Source organism: Leuciscus leuciscus (assembly GCF_965113295.1).
Source record: "Leuciscus leuciscus genome assembly, chromosome: 8".
NCBI lineage: Eukaryota > Metazoa > Chordata > Actinopteri > Cypriniformes > Leuciscidae > Leuciscus > Leuciscus leuciscus.
Genome location: NC_138732.1, coordinates 31,823,895 through 31,843,431, shown reverse-complemented (window position 1 = coordinate 31,843,431; position 19,537 = coordinate 31,823,895). Strand labels below are relative to the sequence as shown.

Here is a 19,537-nt window from a genome sequence, read left to right as displayed (position 1 = left end):
ACTTTATTCCCCAATCGAACTCGTGTAACTGTTTGTCACCCATTCTATCGTCCACAGCTTTACTTGATCAACAAAAGTAAGATAAGAATGAGCATCAAACTGAAATAACCCGCATACATGGGGGTGTTCGAGGTGCACATACAATACAGACTGCCGACAGTTCAACAGGGCGCGCGCAGCTCTTAAAGGGGCCACACCTTATTTCCACTCATTACAGCCTCCATCCTACTGAACAGGTACCGGTATAGAGGGCGGAAGGGATCAGGCCGTGAGTGCAGAGACGGCTCTGCTCGAGTGGCGACAGTAATATTAAATACAAGTACTCCACAGCGACTCTAGGGGGCGCTGTTTGACAAAAACGGAAAGCTGCATAGTGTGCCTTTAATAAAGTGAAAGTGAAAGTGAAAGTGACACATGACGGCGCTTGTCTGAAGTTTTAAATCATTGGTTACCCGTAAGCCAATCACATAACGTTTGGTTATGACGTGTGTTATGCGCTGGCTCAGCCGCATCGAACTTCCACTGTAAACACATGTATGATGTGAAAACAGAACCATCGAGCGAAATACCGGAGTGAACATGGCTGTGAACGACTTTTGCAGATTATGTGAAGTAAATCTCCGCATCCACGGTACAATCAGCGTCTACGTCACGGCTCTCAGCCCGCCCTCTGTTCGTTGATTGGCCGGCTGTTTTGAGGCCGGAGGAAAACTGAGAGATAGGTCGCTATCTCAGACTGAGTACAGAAGCGAACTGAAATTGAGCGGAAGTACGAAGTCTGACGTAGTCAGGCTAGTTTACAGCTGCTCAAGCGTCGAAACAATGGCGGACTGTGTCCCGCTCCCTCAGGGCGGGTCTATGCTCAAACTGCAGTGTCAATCAACAGTCGTGGGAGGGGCCTGTGCAAAGTGACGTCACATTGCCGCGAATCTGAGAATGGCTTGTTCTGAGACAGTGCTTATGATTTATTGGGATTATAAAAAAAAGCACTGGGTGGATTTTTATCATTATAGGGTGGTTGTGTACACACACTGCCAACACACATTTATGTTGGCATAACGTTGGCTGTCTTGCGCAGTCTACCCTCGTCGGACAGGTAATACAAGGTGCAGGCGACAGGGAACCGCATGACGGTCGTCTCAGCCTCGACGCAGCAATTCGGAGAGTGACAGCAGCGATGACCTTGACATCCTACAATTTTCACGCCACTCATCCGGGACAACATCTTCATTTTCAAAGTTCTCCCACCAGACAGCAGTTCGCCCAGGTCGGACCCAAAACCGGCGACGCTGGCGGTGACGCGGACTGGTTCTTCGTGTTGGAGGGAGGAGAAGTTGTTGCAAAATTGCTGACCTCCGAGCACTCATTCGTCTCTGCTCCTCGACATAATGGAGCAGCTGTATTTGCAAATGCAAACACACGAAAAGAGTTTGCACCAACATAAATGTGACTGCTACTCTGAACGCTTCCATGATCACCAAAGCCAAATGAAAATGTAAACATAGGTCGCACTTTTGGCGTAGGTGCGAGCTCTGGCGCATACTGTGACGTTGGCTGCCTAAACATCCGCTTGTCTCAGTTTACATGCAAACGAAGATTTTCAAAATCTCCACTCTGGCCGGAGTTTTTAGAAAGAATCGGTTTCAGAGGCGAATTCTCCATTTGCGTGTAAACGAAGGGCGCAAACGAAGGGAAATGTCTCCCTTCGTTTGCGCTCAGAAGTGAAAATTATTTATTTTTCACTTCTGCCAACAGTGTTTGAAATGTTTTAAATTGTCAACATTGAGTCCATAAAACAAATAACAGCTTAACATCCAACAGACTCCTCTCTGAACACCTCCCTCTCTCTCTCTCTCTCTCTCAAACACAGTTTACTTACAACATTAAACTTTGTTACATTTCTCCTCTCTCTCACACACACTCACTCTCACACACTCTCTCTCTCTCTCTCTCTCACACACACACACACACACACACACACACACACACACACACACACACACACACACACACACACACACACACACTCACTCATCGTTAGGAAAGATTAGATGAATGTGATCATTTATATTTGGGCCTTTTTTGGGCCTGAAATCGCTGATAAAAACTTATGGCTACTTTAGCTATTATTACATTAGCTAACTACCAACTAACCAGATAACATTAACAAATTGACAAGCACTTACTGGGCAGAATGGCTGTTAATGTTGCATGTCTTGCAAAGCGCTGTTCGTCTTTTGCCATCTTGTGAACAATTCTTGAAGCCGAAAGCGATTACCCTCGGTACCCCTCCGGCTGACATGTTGATGTGATATCTGATCTAAGTGGGCGTGGTGTGCGTAAGGTACGAGAGGGCATGACTGATGATAGTTTCATGATCCAGTCATGACAACGCTATTCTCAGCCTGCGCTCCAGCTGGGTAATCAACTTGATTTTTTAAAATCATTTCTATATTTTATATTCAAACTGAAAACATGATGTGATTAACACTCAAGTCATTCAAGTCATCGTGTCTCAAGTCATGTCAAGTCCCGAGTCTTTAACTTCCAAGTCCGAGTCAAGTCTCAAGTATTTTATTTTTTGTCAAGTCAAGTCACAAGTCATAAAAATAGCGACTCGAGTCCAAGTCACCAAGTCACAAGTCCCCATGTCTGCCTCCAGCTGTTCCAGGAAGAGCTCCAGGAACTCCTCAGGTACGTGCAGAACCTCCTCAAAGTGCTTCAGGATGTAGTGCTGTGCTTTACAGCGGAGCTTTGAGCAGGAGGAAAAGTCCTCTGTCAACTTGCAGATGCCAATGCAGTTTCCTATATTAAATTTGAAATGCTGGGTAAAACTTCATTCATAGCCACTTCCAGAATAAAATTTCAAGAATGTGTTTGCCTAGATATCATAGTTACATTCTTTTTTTCTGGCAATACACTCATTCATTTTCATGCATTTATATATTTGGACTTAGGCAGTTTCAACCGTATAATGTTGGCAGTGGAAATGATGTATATAATTATAATCATTTCTAGGTAATTTGCACACAATTGCAGTTCAAATGCTTCTTCTCACCTAAAGTAGGAGCTGCAGCCACACATGATGATCTTGTGCACTTGAAATTCTCTGTCATTTGACTTGATGATCAAGTCAGTGTGTTCGCCCAGTAAACGTGCTTCATCAAACACGTCAAAGGCTGTTGCTCTTATGTTCTCCATGTTCTCTCAGGACTGTAAATGTATTCAGTCTTCTCTCCTCAAACTCTGATTAAAGTCTCCTCAGGATTGTGTCTTTGTAGGACTTTTGCTCAGGAGAGTTCTATAGAATGTCTCTGTGACATCATAGTTGTAGAGCTTCAATATATCTTTTCAGTTTGTGTCTTGGCCACATAATTATTAAAGAGTTTTGTTTTATCGATTCCTTTTGAATGAAACATCTTCACAGTAACAAAGATATTAAATTCAGAATTACTGCCATTATAAGTAAAATTACAAATAAATGGGCAAGCTGATTTTTTTTTCTTTTTTTTTTTCTTTTTTTTTACAATATTTACAACTGGAAAAATTCAACAAACAAGACTTTGAACAGTCACTAAGACACTACGGCTGTATCTGAAATTGTCCCTTATACTGGACCAGCAGTTCTCAACTGGTTTGGCCATGGGACCCACATTTTCCCATGGACATTAATATTATTATTGTTTTGTTTTTTTTAGGCAAGGCAAGGCAAGGCAAGGCAAGTTTATTTATATAGCACATTTCATACACAATGGCAATTCAAAGTGCTTTACATAGAAGAAATAAAAATAATAAAAAGAAATAAGAATAATTAAAACAGTTTAGAAAAATAAAATGAAATACAGTACAGTACAGTCGGACGAACAGTGGCACAGTGCTCATTCAGTAAATGCATAGCTAAACAAAAGTGTTTTGAGTCTGGATTTGAATGTGACCACTGTAGGAGCACATCTGATCTCTTCTGGAAGCTGGTTCCAGCTGTGGCTGGCATAATAGCTAAAAGCAGACTCACCATGCTTAGAGTGAACCCTTGGTATTTCTAGCTGATATGATCCTAATGATCTGAGTGATCTGTTGGGTTTATATTCAGTGAGCATATCTGCAATGTATTGAGGTCCTAGGCCATTGAATGATTTATATACCAGTAATAATACTTTAAAATCAATCCTAAATCTAACTGGGAGCCAGTGTAAAGACCTGAGGACTGGTGTGATATGTTCATATTTTCTGGTTCTGCTCAGAATCCTAGCGGCAGCGTTCTGTATGAGCTGCAACTGTCTTATGGTCTTTTTGGGAAGGCCAGTGAGGAGTCCATTACAATAATCCACCCTGCTGGTGATGAAAGCATGCACAAGTTTCTCTAAGTCTTGTCTGGAAACAAAGCATCTAATTCTTGCAATATTTTTCAGATGATAGTATGCTGATTTAGTTATTGCTTTGACATGACTACTGAAACTAAGGTCTGACTCTAGTGTCACACCAAGATTCCTGACTTGATTTTTAGTTGTTTGACCCCTGGAGTGAAGGTATGCGTTCACCTTGAGAACTTCATCTTTGTTTCCAAATGCAATGACTTCAGTTTTATCTTTGTTTAACTGAAGAAAGTTTTGGCACATCCAACTGTTGACTTCATCAATGCATTGGCACAGGGAGTCAATTGGGCTGTAATCGTTAGGCGATAGGGCTAAGTACAGCTGTGTGTCGTCTGCATAGCTGTGGTAAGCAATTTGGTTCTTTCTCATTATTTGGCTCATTGGGAGCATATACAGGTTGAACAGGAGTGGCGCAAGAATTGAGCCTTGAGGGACTCCGCATGTCATGGATGTCCACTCAGTCTCCTATACTCACATAATAACCTCTCTCATCTAAGTATGACCTGAACCATTTTAGGACTATCCCAGAAAGCCCCACCCAGTTTTCCAGCCTGTCAAGAAGTATGTTATGATCGACAGTGTCAAATGCAGCACTGAGGTCGAGTAGTACCAGCACTGATAATTTGCCTGAATCAGTATTTAAGCGAATATCGTTTATTATCTTTATGAGCGCTGTCTCTGTGCTGTGGTGCGGTCGGAAACCAGATTGAAAATTGTCAAAGTATCCATTCGAGCTTAAGAATTTGTTCAGCTGATTGAAGACAACTTTTTCTATGATCTTGCCTATGAAAGGAAGATTTGAGATCGGTCTATAGTTGCTTAATATGGTCTTATCCAGATTGTTCTTTTTCAGGAGGGGCTTGACAACTGCAGTTTTCAGGGAGTTTGGAAAACTCCCAGAGAGAAGTGAGGCATTTACCACTTCTAGAAGATCTGCTTCTAAACTGTTTAGCACACTTTAAAAAAAAAGATGTGGGAAGTGTGTCAAGAGCGCATGTTGATGTTTTAAGGTGCTGTACGGTTTCTACCAAAATTTTGCCATCAATTTTATTGAAATCAGACAAAGTTACTACTTTTTCAGGTGGTCTGATCTGTCTGACCCCAGCGCAACTCAATGATGTGCTGATCACCTTTCTGATATTATTGATTTTGTCAGAGAAGAAGGAAGCAAACTCACTGCACTTGCTGTTTGAGAGCATTTCACTGGGAATCTGGCTTGGGGGGTTTGTCAGTCTCTCTACAGTAGCAAAAAGAGTGCGTGTGTTGTTTAAATTGCAGTTTATAATATTTGAGAAGAAAGTCTGTCTAGCTTTGCCTAGTTCCATATTGAAAGCATGAAGGCTGTCTTTGTAGATGTTATAATGGACTACAAGTTTTGTCTTCCGCCACATGCGCTCTGCTTTTCTGCATTGTCTTTTCATGTTTTGCACTGCTGTTGAGTTTCTCCAAGGTGCTTTTTGTCTGCCACTCTTCTTCCTGACTTTCACAGGAGCAATATCATCAATTGCACTTTTAACTTTTGAGTTAAAAGAATCAAGGAGAAAATCAACAGAGTCAGCAGATATGCTTGGTGTTAAGGAAATAGCCTTCATAAATAGTACACTAGTGTTCTCATTTAAGCATCTCTTCTTGACAGACACAGATCTAGCTTCAGTGGCAGGAGAGATCAATATATCAAAGAAAATACAGAAATGATCAGACAGTGCTACATCCTTAATAACAATCGATTAAATGTTTAGACCCTTACTGATAAGTACATCTAGAGTGTGTCCATGATTGTGTGTGGGTCCATGTACATGCTGAGTCAGATCAAAAGTTTTTAAAACAGTTTTGATTTCTTTTGCCATATTGTTTTCTGCATTATCTATGTGAATGTTAAAATCTCCAGCAATGGCAAAACAGTCAAGCTCTGAGGTAATTGTTGATAACATTTCTGTAAATTCCTCAGCAAAGGCTGGAGAATATTTTGGAGGCCTGTAAATAATGATGAGTAAAATGCGTGGAGCACCTTTTAATACAATACCCAGATATTCGAAAGACGAGTAGTTCCCAAATGATATTTGCTTACATTGATAAATATCTTTAAAAAGAGCAGCTAGACCCCCACCTCTCTTAACAGCTCTGCAGACACTCATAAAAGTAAAGTTAGGAGGGGCTGTTTCATTGAGGATTGTTGCACTGCAGCTGTCTTCTAGCCATGTTTCATTTAGAAGCATAAAATCCAGGTTGTTTGTGGTTATTAAGTCATTGACTAGAAGTGATTTATTTTTAAGTGAGCGGATGTTTAAAATTGCTAACTTAACAGTCTTACTTTTTTTCCCTACACCAATCTTAGTTAGACGTGCAATAGGCACCAGATTAGTTGAGTTTACTGTACGGCTATTGAAGGCCTTAGACTTTCTATCTTGTAATAGAACAGCAATAGAGAAAGATACAGGCACACTGGGTTCCCGCTTGTTCTGTAAACATTTGAGAAAGTTACTGTTATCAAAACGGGGACCCGACATACAACACTGAGAGCTGGTATCAGTTGTTTTTGGTTCACCTCGAGCAGATGGAGGAGGGTGTGGGCCCTGGCGTTGTGGCAGAGGCCGAAGAGCTCTCACAGAGGCAGGGGGAGGGTGAGCTGGGCCTGCAGGCTTTGGTGGGAGCGGTGCCCTACGTTTTTTGGTTGATATCTGGGGGCTTGCAGCAAAAGAGTGTGATAGTCTGGTTCCAGCATGCACTAGTTCTTCCATTTTCTGTGAGAAGCACAGGAGTGGAGTTGCTGGCGAGAGGGTGAAAGTGTCTGGTGAAAGGGGCTGTTGCTCAGGTGTTATCGGAGGCTGGGATATGCTGTCCTGGCTTCCCTGGCTGTTTTCCAGGAAGTCGTCCTTGGGTGCTGAATCTTGGAGCAGTTCTAATATGTCTGTCTGTGGTGAGCTCTGTGGGCAGGGCTCAGCTGAGATGGTGTCCGTGAGCAGAGGTTGTTGTGGCTCAGTGGTGTTATCATTGTCCTTGTGTGATATGTCAACATCATGTCCATTCTGAAGTGAAGTCCTGTGGTCATTCATACTGTGTCCAGGTGTGTGTGTGCCATTCTGATTGAGTGGATTGGCACACACTGCAGAAGGATGATTGAGGGAGAAGTAGATATTGTCCTTTAACACTCTTGAACCAAGTTTGTTTGGGTGATGGCCATCCCGATGAAATAGTTGTCTCTGACTCCAGAAGAGATTGAAGTTGTCAATGAAGTTTACTCCTTTTATATTGCAGGTTTTTTGCAGCCATGTATTAATCCCAAGCAACCGTGAAAACCTGTTTGTTCCTCTTGCTGGGAGTGGTCCACTGATGAATGTCTGAACTTTCAGTTTTTTAAGTGTTTCAAAAAGTTCATTGAAATCCTTCTTAAGGAGTTCTGACTGCTCTTTATGAATGTCATTCTTCCCCACATGAATTATGAGTCGATTTGCAGTCTTATGTTTCATCAGAATGTTTTGAAGTTCCCTGTTTATATCAGAAGTTGTTGCTTGTGGAAGGCAGCATGTAGTTGTATCCCTGCTGCTAATGTTTCTGATTATGGAGTCCCCCACTATCAGAGTCCTGGGCTCGGCTGCGCTCTGAGCTGAGTGCCGCTGTCTGCTCGACCTTGAGCGCCAGTTAGCATCAGTGTTAGCTACTGGCTGATACAGTCTGTGTTCGATCACATTCATCACGTTTGGGGGTTCCTCATTTACATTCATTAGTACTTCAAATCTGTTCTCAAGATGTATAGGTGTTGGTAGGAGACCAATCTTTGCAATCTTTGTCAGAGCTGTATCTGGGGTAGAGGATGCTACTGCGGTAATATGTGAGGCTCGTGACAATCTGATGTCTCGAGTGCCTTTGGGTCTCGCTCCCTGTTTGTGCCATCGATTTGTAAGTCGATCGGCTTGTTTCTCTACCTGTCGAGGAGCACTAGTTTCATGGGACTCACCGGCTATATGCTGAGGGTGTCCCTGACGAAGCTCTGTTGTGTGTTCCGTCTGGTTTGGTGGTCCCGTAAATAACTTTGTTTCAAGAACTGCAATCCTTTGTAAAAGTCTGTGGCAGTTAGTGCAGCAAGTAGATTCCAGAAGAGGCATTTTCTCTCTTATCCTTGTAGGCAGTTGTGTTTTCCTTTCCCCGGAATGTAAGCTGGTCGGGTAGAAGAATTCTGCGTTTTTGTAGTAATCCAAACTTTGTCGTTTGAGCACTGTGCTGATTTGAAGTTAAAGTTAGGTGATAAAAGGAGCTAAAATGATAAAAGTATAGAAGATAAAATATAAAAGCGATAGAGCAAAGCGCGGAGCTGTAAGCAAGAGCGTCCGAACAGTAGCTGAGCAGGAAGTGGTTTTAGGAATTTGACCGAATATATATGGTATTATCACGATATTGAAATGAGCGTTTTCAAACAATAAGAGGTTTTATATATTTTTTCTCCCCTCCTTGAACTGCCACCTTATCGTGGTGGAGGGGTTTGAGTACCCGAACGACCCTAGGAGCTATGTTGTCTGGGGCTATATGCCCCTGGTAGGGTCTCCCAAGGCAAACAGGTCCTAGGTGACGGGTCAGACTAAGAGCGGTTCAAAAACTCTTATGATGCCAACAAAATTGAGGACCGTGACGTCGCCCGGTATGGCGCAGCCGGGGCCCCACCCTGGAGCCAGGCCCGGGGTTGGGGCTCGTATGCGAGCGCCTGGTGGTCGGGCCTCCCCCCATGGGGTCCGGCCGGGCTCAGCCCGAAGGAGCGACGTGGGGCCACCCTCCCGTGGACCCACCACCTGCAGGAGGGACCGTAAGGGGCCGGTGCAAAGTGGATCGGGCGGCAGTCGAAGGCGGGGGCCTAGACAACCCGATCCCTGGACGCGGAATCTAGCTCTAGGGACATGGAACGTCACCTCTCTGGCGGGGAAGGAGCCTGAGATTGTGCGTGAGGTTCAGAGATTCCGACTAGAGATAGTTGGGATCACCTCTACGCACAGCTTGGGCTCTGGAACCACACTCCTCGAGAGAGGATGGACTCTTCACCACTCTGGAGTTGCCCATGGTGAGAGGCGGCGGGCTGGTGTGGGTTTGCTTATAGCCCCCCAGCTCAGCCGCCATGTGTTGGAGTTCACCCCGGTGAACGAGAGGGTCGCTTCCCTGCGCCTTCGGGTCGGGGATAGGTCTCTCACTGTTGTTTGTGCCTACGGGCCAAACGGCAGTGCAGAGTACCCGGCCTTCTTGGAGTCTCTGGGAGGGGTGCTGGAAAGTGCTCCGACTGGGGACTCCGTCGTTCTACTGGGGGACTTGAACGCCCACGTGGGCAGCGACAGTGACACCTGGAGGGGCGTGATTGGGAGGAACGGCCCCCCTGATCTGAACCCGAGTGGTGTTCTGTTATTGGACTTCTGTGCTAGTTACAGCTTGTCCATAACAAACACCATGTTCAAGCATAAGGGTGTCCATCAGTGCACATGGCACCAGGACACCCTAGGCCGGAAGTCAATGATCGACTTTGTGGTTGTTTCATCTGACCTCCGGCCGTATGTCTTGGACACTCGGGTGAAGAGAGGGGCGGAGCTGTCAACTGATCACCACCTGGTGGTGAGTTGGATCCGATGGCGGGGGAAGAAGCTGGACAGACTCGGCAGACCCAAACGTACTGTGAGGGTCTGTTGGGAACGTTTGGCCGAATCCCCCGTCAGAGAGATCTTCAACTCCCACCTCCGACAGAGCTTCGACCAGATCCCGAGGGAGTCTGGAGATATTGAGTCCGAGTGGACCATGTTCTCCACCTCCATTGCCAACGCGGCCACTCGGAGCTGTGGCCGTAAGGTCTCCGGTGCCTGTCGAGGCGGCAATCCCCGAACCCGGTGGTGGACACCGGAAGTAAGGGATGCCGTCAAGCTGAAGAAGGAGTCCTATCGGTCCTGGCTGGCTTGTGGGACTCCTGAGGCAGCTGATGGGTACCGACGGGCCAAGCGGACTGCAGCCCGGGTGGTTGGGGAGGCAAAAACTCGGGCCTGGGAGGAGTTCGGTGAGGCCATGGAGAAGGACTATCGGTCGGCCTCGAAGAGATTCTGGCAAACCGTCCGGCGCCTCAGGAGGGGGAAGCAGTGCCCTACCAATGCTGTTTACAGTGGAGGTGGGCAGCTGTTGACCTCGACTGGGGATATCACCGGACGGTGGAAGGAATACTTCGAGGATCTCCTCAATCCCGCCGTCACGTCTTCCATTGAGGAAGCAGAGGCTGAGGACTTGGAGACGGACTCGTCCATCACCCAAGCTGAAGTCACCGAGGTAGTCAAGAAACTCCTCGGTGGCAAGGCACCGGGGGTGGATGAGATCCGCCCTGAGTACCTCAAGTCTCTGGATGTTGTGGGGCTGTCTTGGCTGACACGCCTCTGCAGCATCGCGTGGCGGTCGGGGACAGTGCCTTTGGACTGGCAGACCGGGGTGGTGGTCCCTTTTTTTTAGAAGGGGGACCGGAGGGTGTGCTCCAACTATAGGGGGATCACACTTCTCAGCCTCCCCGGGAAAGTCTATTCCAGGGTACTGGAGAGGAGAATCCGGCCGATAGTAGAACTTCGGATTCAGGAGGAACAGTGTGGTTTTCGTCCTGGTCGTGGAACACTGGACCAGCTCTATACCCTCTACAGGGTGCTGGAGGGTTCATGGGAGTTTGCCCAACCAATCCACATGTGCTTTGTGGATTTGGAGAAGGCATTCGACTGTGTCCCTCGCGGCATCTTGTGGAGGGTGCTCTGGGAGTATGGGGTTCGGGGCCCTTTGCTAAGGGCTACCCGGTCCCTGTACGACCGGAGCAGGAGCTTGGTTCGCATTGCCGGCAATAAGTCAGACTTGTTCCCGGTGCATGTTGGACTCCGGCAGGGCTGCCCTTTGTCGCCGGTTCTGTTCATAACTTTTATGGACAGAATTTCTAGGCGCAGCCAGGGGCCGGAGGGGGTCAGGTTTGGGGACCACACAATTTCATCTCTGCTCTTTGCGGATGATGTTGTCGTGTTGGCCCCATCAGACCAGGACCTTCAGCATGCACTGGGACGGTTTGCAGCCGAGTGTGAAGCGGCTGGGATGAGAATCAGCACCTCCAAATCCGAGGCCATGGTTCTCAGTCGGAAAAGGGTGGTTTGCCCGCTTCAGGTTGGTGGAGAGTTCCTGCCTCAAGTGGAGGAGTTCAAGTATCTTGGGGTCTTGTTCACGAGTGAGGGAAGGATGGAACGGGAGATTGACAGACGGATCGGTGCAGCTTCTGCAGTAATGCGGTCGCTGTACCGGTCTGTCGTGGTGAAGAAGGAGCTGAGCCGTAAGGCGAAGCTCTCGATTTACCGGTCAATCTACGTTCCTACTCTCACCTATGGTCATGAGCTGTGGGTTATGACCGAAAGGACAAGATCCCGGATACAGGCGGCCGAAATGAGCTTTCTCCGCAGGGTGGCTGGGCGATCCCTTAGAGATAGGGTGAGAAGCTCAGTCACTCGGGAGGAGCTCAGAGTAGAGCCGCTGCTCCTCCACATCGAGAGGGGCCAGCTGAGGTGGCTCGGGCATCTTTTCCGGATGCCTCCTGGACGCCTTCCCGGGAAGGTGTTCCGGGCATGTCCCACCGGGAAGAGACCCCGGGGAAGACCTAGGACACGCTGGAGGGACTATGTCTCCCGGCTGGCCTGGGAACGCCTCGGGGTCCCCCCGGAAGAGCTGGAGGAAGTGTCTAGGGAGAGGGAAGTCTGGGCATCCCTGCTTAGACTGCTGCCCCCGCGACCCGGCCCCGGATAAGCGGAAGAAGATGGATGGATGGATGGATATATTTTTTCTTAAAACAAAACAAACTAAATTATATTTCAATCCAATAAAGTAATGCACACAAAAACTACATAAAGTAAACAAATGTTTTAAACTGATTCAAGTGTTATAAAGAATTATAAAGAACAATAGGTAACACTTTACAATAAGGTAAAGTCAGTTAATGCATTAACCAACATTAACATTGAGCAAAAGCTACATCTGTTACCATAGTTATTCTTTGTTAACATTAGTTTAAAAAAAACTACAACTGATCATTGTTAGTTCATGTTAGCTCAGGTCCATTAAATCCTTCTGAATTTAATAATGTGTTATTAAATGTTGAAATTAATTGTTTTACAGGTGCAGGAGATCATAGATAGTTGGACGGATGGCTGGATGGACGCACACACCTCTTCGTGTTTGGTGAGTATGCAGGATGATGACAGGAGAACACAGGAGAGGAATACACTGGAGTACCAACGCTGGAGAACAGGTAAGCACTTCATAGAAACAAGACCAGACAATGATGTGAGACGAGGTGTGTGCTTTTGTAGCTGGCTTGATGATGGTGCAGATGAAGTGCAGGTGTGAGTGTTCAGTACTCTGGTGAAGGTGTGTTGTGTGAATGGCTGATGTGACAGCCTGGCAGATCCGTGACAATTACCCAACAATAATAAAGAATCAGAACATTTGCAATCAATGTGTAGGGCAGGGGTTCTCAACTCTGGTCCTCGAGGTCTATTTTCCTGCAGAGTTTAGCAGCAACCTTGATCAAACTCACCTGCTTATTGATCTTATGGGGACATTTTTTTGGTCCCCACAAGGAAAACAGCTTGTAAATCATACATAATGCAGAACATTTTCTGTAATGGGAGGTTTCAGATTAGGGGATATCATTTGTACAGTAAAACAAATCATTATTTCTATGGAAAATCCCCATAAAACATGAAGGGTGTGTGTGTGTGTGTGTGTGTGTGTGTGTGTGTGTGTGTGTGTGTGTGTGTGTGTGTGTGTGTGTGTGTGTGTGTGTGTGTGTGTGTGTGTGTGTGTGTGTGTGGAATGTCACGAGTCTGTGAGGTTGTAAAAGTCACAGGGAGTCCGCGCTGAACTGGGGGGGGGGGGGGGCGACAGACACCCCGGCGCTGGTGAATTATTCCGTGGGGAATTATTAACCAGCGCTGTTTGGACAAAGAAGATGTGTTCGACATCACATGATTCACTTAATGTGAAAAGCAGATGTCATTGTTGCTACAACATGAAAAGAGTTTGCACCAACATAAATGTGACTGCTACTCTGAACGCTTCCATGATCACCAAAGCCAAATGAAAATGTAAACATAGGTCGCACTTTTGGCGTAGGTGCGAGCTCTGGCACACTGTGACGTTGGCTGCCTAAACATCCGTTTGTCTCAGTTTACATGCAAACGAAGATTTTCAAAATCTCCACTCTGGCCGGAGTTTTTAGAAAGAATCGTTTTCAGAGGCGAATTCTCCGTTTGCGTGTAAACGAAGGGCGCAAACGAAGGGAAACGTCTCCGTTTTTCAAAATAACCATGTACGTGTAAACTGGGCCCAAGGCAACACTTAAAAATGTCTTGTGTGGACACCAAGCGGGAAGGAAGTCGACCGGAAGTTGAAGCCGGCCGCGTGCCACCATCTTGTAGCAGAACTTCACCTGCTGTTAGCATCCCATTGACTCCCATTCATTTTGGCGTCACTTTGACAGCGAATAACTTCACATCTGAGGCGTTTAAAGACTCCATTTGTCCATTATTTATTTCTAAAGAAACACAACAATGTATAAAATGCTCCATTACCTTGTAGCTTATGTTATGGCCTCGTAGAAGCAGTTTTTGTAAAAGTAGGCTAAAGATTGCGTCATAACCACGCGACTCTCTGTCGCACAGTAGAGAGATTACCGTATGGACAGGAGGAGAAGCTCGCGGGCAATCGGGAGGACATGGAGGCAAAATGACAAAATAATTCATCAGAATACCTAGCAAAAGTTTCTCCTGCTCCTAGCTCGTGGATACCTCCTACTCACGCTCTCCGTCTCTGCAAGATTCGGAAGGGAATGATTCAGATTTCTCATGCCACAGCCACTAGAAGACAGACGGGTTGCTCACGTCACATCTACGTCGTCAAGCTCGGTTTGAGTCTGCGCGTCAGGAACGAAAGTCCAAAAAAATCGCTAAAAATGGGCTTCACTTGTCTCAATTGAGTTCCAATGAGATGGCTCTGTCCACTTCTTATACTGTCTATGGTGGACACCCCTCATGGGTGAGCAGTTGCTCATTATCATTTAAAGAGACATGCACCGAAACGGGTCGCTGTGAACAGAGCTGTTTTGGAGGAGGTAAAAAGGGTGTTGTTTTACACACCCATTGAGGAATTTTAGTATACGTTACACACTTTACATGAAGACCCTAAAGAATCATACCAACTTGTGGAAAATGGGCATCCGATGACCCCTTTAAGAGAGCAAACATACATCTGCATTGCCCTTCATTCATGCTATTTGAAATCTTTTTTCATATTACTTTATCTCTGTCGTATGTTTTGTGCTGTGTTGTACAAATATGTCTCAATTTGAAGGTGTTTAACGTCACGGGATGATGTTGTGAAGCAGTAATTTCCCATTGTCTTCATGAACACTTGTTGAATTTGTGCTGGTCAGATGAAGTCCGACTGAGCATTGAGAAGTAATTAAGATTATTCTACAAACACTTTTAGTGTCCTGGTCCTTCTCCTTCTCCTGTCCCGGTCTTTTGGGCTGAGCGAAGTTTTAACAAAGTGTTGACTGTTTGTTTTGAACATCAGGAGTGAGAGAGAGCTTCAGCACAACCAGATCTAGCCTAGTTTTCCTGCAGATTAAAGTCTGACATTTCTGACATTAAACATCATGATCTTTAATGTAGTTGAGTATGGTAAGTATGCTTATAGCAACGGGTTTTTGTACATTTTAATGTAAAAGACAGTTTATACTTAATTGGTTTTCAGTCTTTATTCAGGAAATTTGTCAGTAAATATAGATTTTGTAACAGACTAAATAGACTCTTTAGACTGGATGTTGCTTCAAGTCTATAACGGTGTCTTGATGCTCGTAACGGTTCAGAGGTGAAGTGAACTGTACATTTTCATTTTTTAAGATGACATTTTTTGAAGAGTTTGTATATAAACAAATCGGTAGTGTTTAAGCACATTTCAGTTGACTACATTTTAATTTTGTATTTGTATTTCAACATGCGTATGTCAAGCATCTGTTGATTGAACTATTCCATGCTGAGAAAAAAAAATGTAATTTTTTTTTTTTTTTTTTTTTGTGCTTTAAATGCAAATAATTGTATGTATCTTTTGGCAGTTAAGTATTTTATGTTAGCAGCGTCAGTATAAAATTGCTTAGTAACTAATTCAACAACTATTCCTATTATCATATAACATGTAACAAATAAAATGATAAACAATAAACTGTTTTTTGTCATTTGTAATTGACAGAATCTTCACACTAGATTTCTAAATGTTGGACTAAATAAAACTTCTCAGTTGAATGAACTATGAAACTAGTTGAGCAAACATGTTTTAAAATTGAAGTCAATGGGCCAACTAAAAAAATTATATGTATTCTTTTTGATAATATTCAGTGTTGAAATTGACGATGGTGAATGAATACAAACCAATAATATTTTATATTAACTACTAACAAATTATCTTTTTATTTGTGCATAATTTGACAAAAACAGCAGAATAAAAATATTTTATATGTGAAATGTACCTGGTTTTTATGTATACTGTTCACCTCATTTCATTTTGTTGGCTCTTTGGTAACTGGAAACAATAACTTTTTTAAGAAATCATTTTCACTTGATAAATAGGCTATTCAAATGTTATATATTTATTTATTTTAGGTTTATCATAGTTTTACAATGAATTTTCATAGTTTTAGATTGAAAGTCTAGAGCTGGCAGGGTAAATCAAAATCTATATATAAAAGTAATTTAAAACATTCACACGTGATAAAAAAAAAAAAAAAAAGGTTCATGTAATTGTTTGAATCAACAACTAGAACATTTAAATAATAACCATTTCCATCCTCAGGAGTTCTGGCGCGGCCTTTGTGACGTCATAAGCACTCAGTCAAGAGTTCGGTGAGTGAATGCAGTGTGGAGAAGTGAATCTGCTGCATCGCGCGACATCAGAGGTAGGAACAACTATATTTACATTATTTCGCCATTAGATGGCGGCAAAGACTGTCTTTATGAGACAGTCTGTCAGACGCAAATGATTAGGGTGTCAGGGCACGGGAAAACCCCTTAACTGTTAAAAGTTCAAGATATTGCAGCGGACATTCAAACAGATTTTTATTATGAATATATGACTATATCTACTGTAAATGCAGGTACTCTCGTAATACTCTACTCTATAAGCTTCAATGAACAATATCAATGAGAAGTTTATGTTTATGTTGCTAAGATGGTTGCTAGGGGTGTTGTGCAGTGAAATGTTGAACCATTGAAGCGATCATTGCCGTGTTTTATCTAGGGATCGACCGATATGGATTTTTTAGTGCCGATGCCGATACCGATTTTTTTTCATCAGCCTTAGCCGATGACCGATACGGGCTGCCGATTTTCTTGGGCCGATATTTGGAGCCGATACTGCTTTTGCTCACTCAATTTACATCATAAAAATGACACAATGATGATAACAAATGTTACAAGTCTCAATTTAAAATAAGGAACATTTATTGAACTTATAAAAGGAACATTTATTGAACTTAAAAAAGGAACATTTATTGAACTTAAAAAAAAAAACAATATTTGAGATTTGACAAATATTAAAAACATGTGAGGTAGAACAAGTAAAAAAAAAAGTTCAGTGCTGAAAATACTGAAAATAAATATTTAAGCATAATTCAAATTCTGAAAATAAATTCTAAAAGATTAAAAAAAATCCATTTAATCATTTATTCAAGAAGACTCTTCATTAAAAAACGGTGAATCATCCATTAATTAAACAGGTATTTATGAATGAGACTGAATTAATTCGTTTTAAACGTGTTTGAATTAATGATTCAATTTTTTTTTTATATAAATAGACTGGAACATGTTACTCTGTGTAGTTGTCTGATATGTAATTGTGATCACCATTTTAAACAAAACAAAAACGATTTTAAACTAAATAGATTCTCAGTTTATTATGAATTAGGGACTGTTCACATATCGCGTCTAAAAACGTGTGGTAAGCACAGCCGCGACGCTTTCTCCTTTCTACAAGCGCTTGCACTCCCGTGGCGTCTGTCGTTGCTATGCAACTATGAACTGCACTCTAATCATGATGACGAGGAAGTAAGGATTAATTTATTTCAAGCCCTTTACGACTAACGTCACATATATTTATGGAGATGAAAAATAAAAACCTGCCCTGTCCAGCTTTGATCAGCTGTTCGGCCGAGCTTTCGATGTTGTCATGGAAAGGTCCGTTTTTTTGTCACATAACCTGCGTGCGCTTGCGGCATTCTGAAAAGTTTAAATGTTTTCAACTTTTCATCTCACCACGGCATATGAGCGCCGGGACAAACGAGCGCGCTGCATCGCATGCGTGTCGCAACCGCGTCGATTATTTTACCTCAGGGAGTGTTCTGACTGAGTTCGACCACCTCGCTGAATAAAACTCCCACAAATATCACGGAATCACGAACCAACGTCGGCATTATTTAATCCTATGACCAGTGTTTGTAACAGCTGCCGTATGCATATGGATAGCCTCAAACTTAGCTATTTGCAGCTCCCTAAATACAATGACAAGCATATATTCGGCATTCGCGTTTTCCATTTGGACCCTCAAACTTGCTTAGCTATAGTTGCACACACATATAGAGCAACGTGTTTCCACTTTCAAAGTGTATGGCAATATTTCAGCTAAGTCAAACAGTTAAAAGATGCTTTGAAAGTTTAAAACTTAACGTTGTTTTGAAGAGGCTTCCAGCACTCAGCTAGTGTGGGAGGGGCAGTGCATGGGCTGCACGTGCAGCGTCTCCAGCAACACAAAGCTGCCTGCGGACGCCTGTCTGTAAATAATGCCGGGAAAAAACTATCGGCGAACGCAGCAGCCGCGTATCGGCCGATGCCGATACACGTCAAACCCGCAAATATCGGCCCGATATATCGGCTGACCGATATATCGGTCGATCACTAGTTTTATCTGGAAAAAAACCCCACTAACGTTAATCAGAACCAAGGACTGGAACTACCCGTTTTATATAGATAAATATACTGCAGATAATGGCTTTATTGGTAAATTATGTTGTTAAGCATTTATAATTGCAGGATGTTTTTTCGTTGCTATATTTTCGTCTTGATAATTTCTCTTGTTTTAGTAAAAAAAAAGTATTTATTAAATTTTTACAATTTTCAAAACTCTTAGCTAAAAAAATCCAAACTGATCACACTTGTAACCCAGCTAGTCATTCTTTCAAAACCTGATCCATGCTTTCATTACAGTTATGCACATTTTCAGTCCACATAATCAATGTTTCAAAACACAAGATGATTGTAATATGTAACGGAACATTTGGTTTAATCACCAAAACACACATGACCTTCTTTCAGTTTAGTACTTTTAAAGGAATAGTAAACACCAAACAAATAGTTCATGGCCCTGTATGAGTTTCTTTCTCCTGCTGAACACAAAATAAGATATTTTGAAGAGTATCGGTAACCAAACAGTTGATGGACCCCATTGACCTCCATAGTATGGGGGTAAAAAATATGATGGATGTCAGTGGGGTCAATCAACTGTTTGGTTACCGATACTCTTCAAAATATCTTATGTTGTGTTCAGCAGGACAGAGAAACCCTACAGGATTGGAACAACTTGAGGGTGAGTAAATGATGACAGGATTTTCACAGAGATGGGACCAAGTCACACATGTGTAAGTCTCAAGTAAGTCTCAAGTCTTAACCTTCAAGTCTCAAGTTAGTCCCAAGTATTTTTTTCTTGGGCAAGTCAAGTCAAGTCAAGTCACAGGCTATGTCAAGTCAAGTCAAGTCCTGTAGTAGGTCAAGTCAAGTCCAAGTCAAGTCACCTTATTATTGTAATTTTACCTGCAGAATCTGATCTTAATAAAGTGAAAAGACAAGATATAAGTAGCCTAACTGTCAGTAAATTACAATAATTTGGATTTGCATTGTAAATACTCATGTTCAGTAAAATACATCATGGAATCAAACAAAATTGTAACTTCATAAAATTATGTATTTTTCACTTCTGCCAACAGTGTTTGAAATGTTTTAAATTGTCAACATTGAGTCCATAAAACAAATAACAGCTTAACATCCAACAGACTCCTCTCTGAACACCTCCCTCTCTCTCTCTCTCTCTCT

At 43.3% G+C, this 19,537-nt stretch overlaps 1 long non-coding RNA gene across 1 annotated transcript; it reads left to right on the top strand.

The window, feature by feature from the left end:
• Nucleotides 1-17,139: 17,139 nt before the first annotated feature.
• LOC309505155 lies at nucleotides 17,140-17,917 on the top strand. The gene is made up of 2 exons (XR_014208333.1): nucleotides 17,140-17,211; nucleotides 17,338-17,917. It is a non-coding gene; the product is annotated as an uncharacterized lncRNA (long non-coding RNA).
• Nucleotides 17,918-19,537: the final 1,620 nt, after the last annotated feature.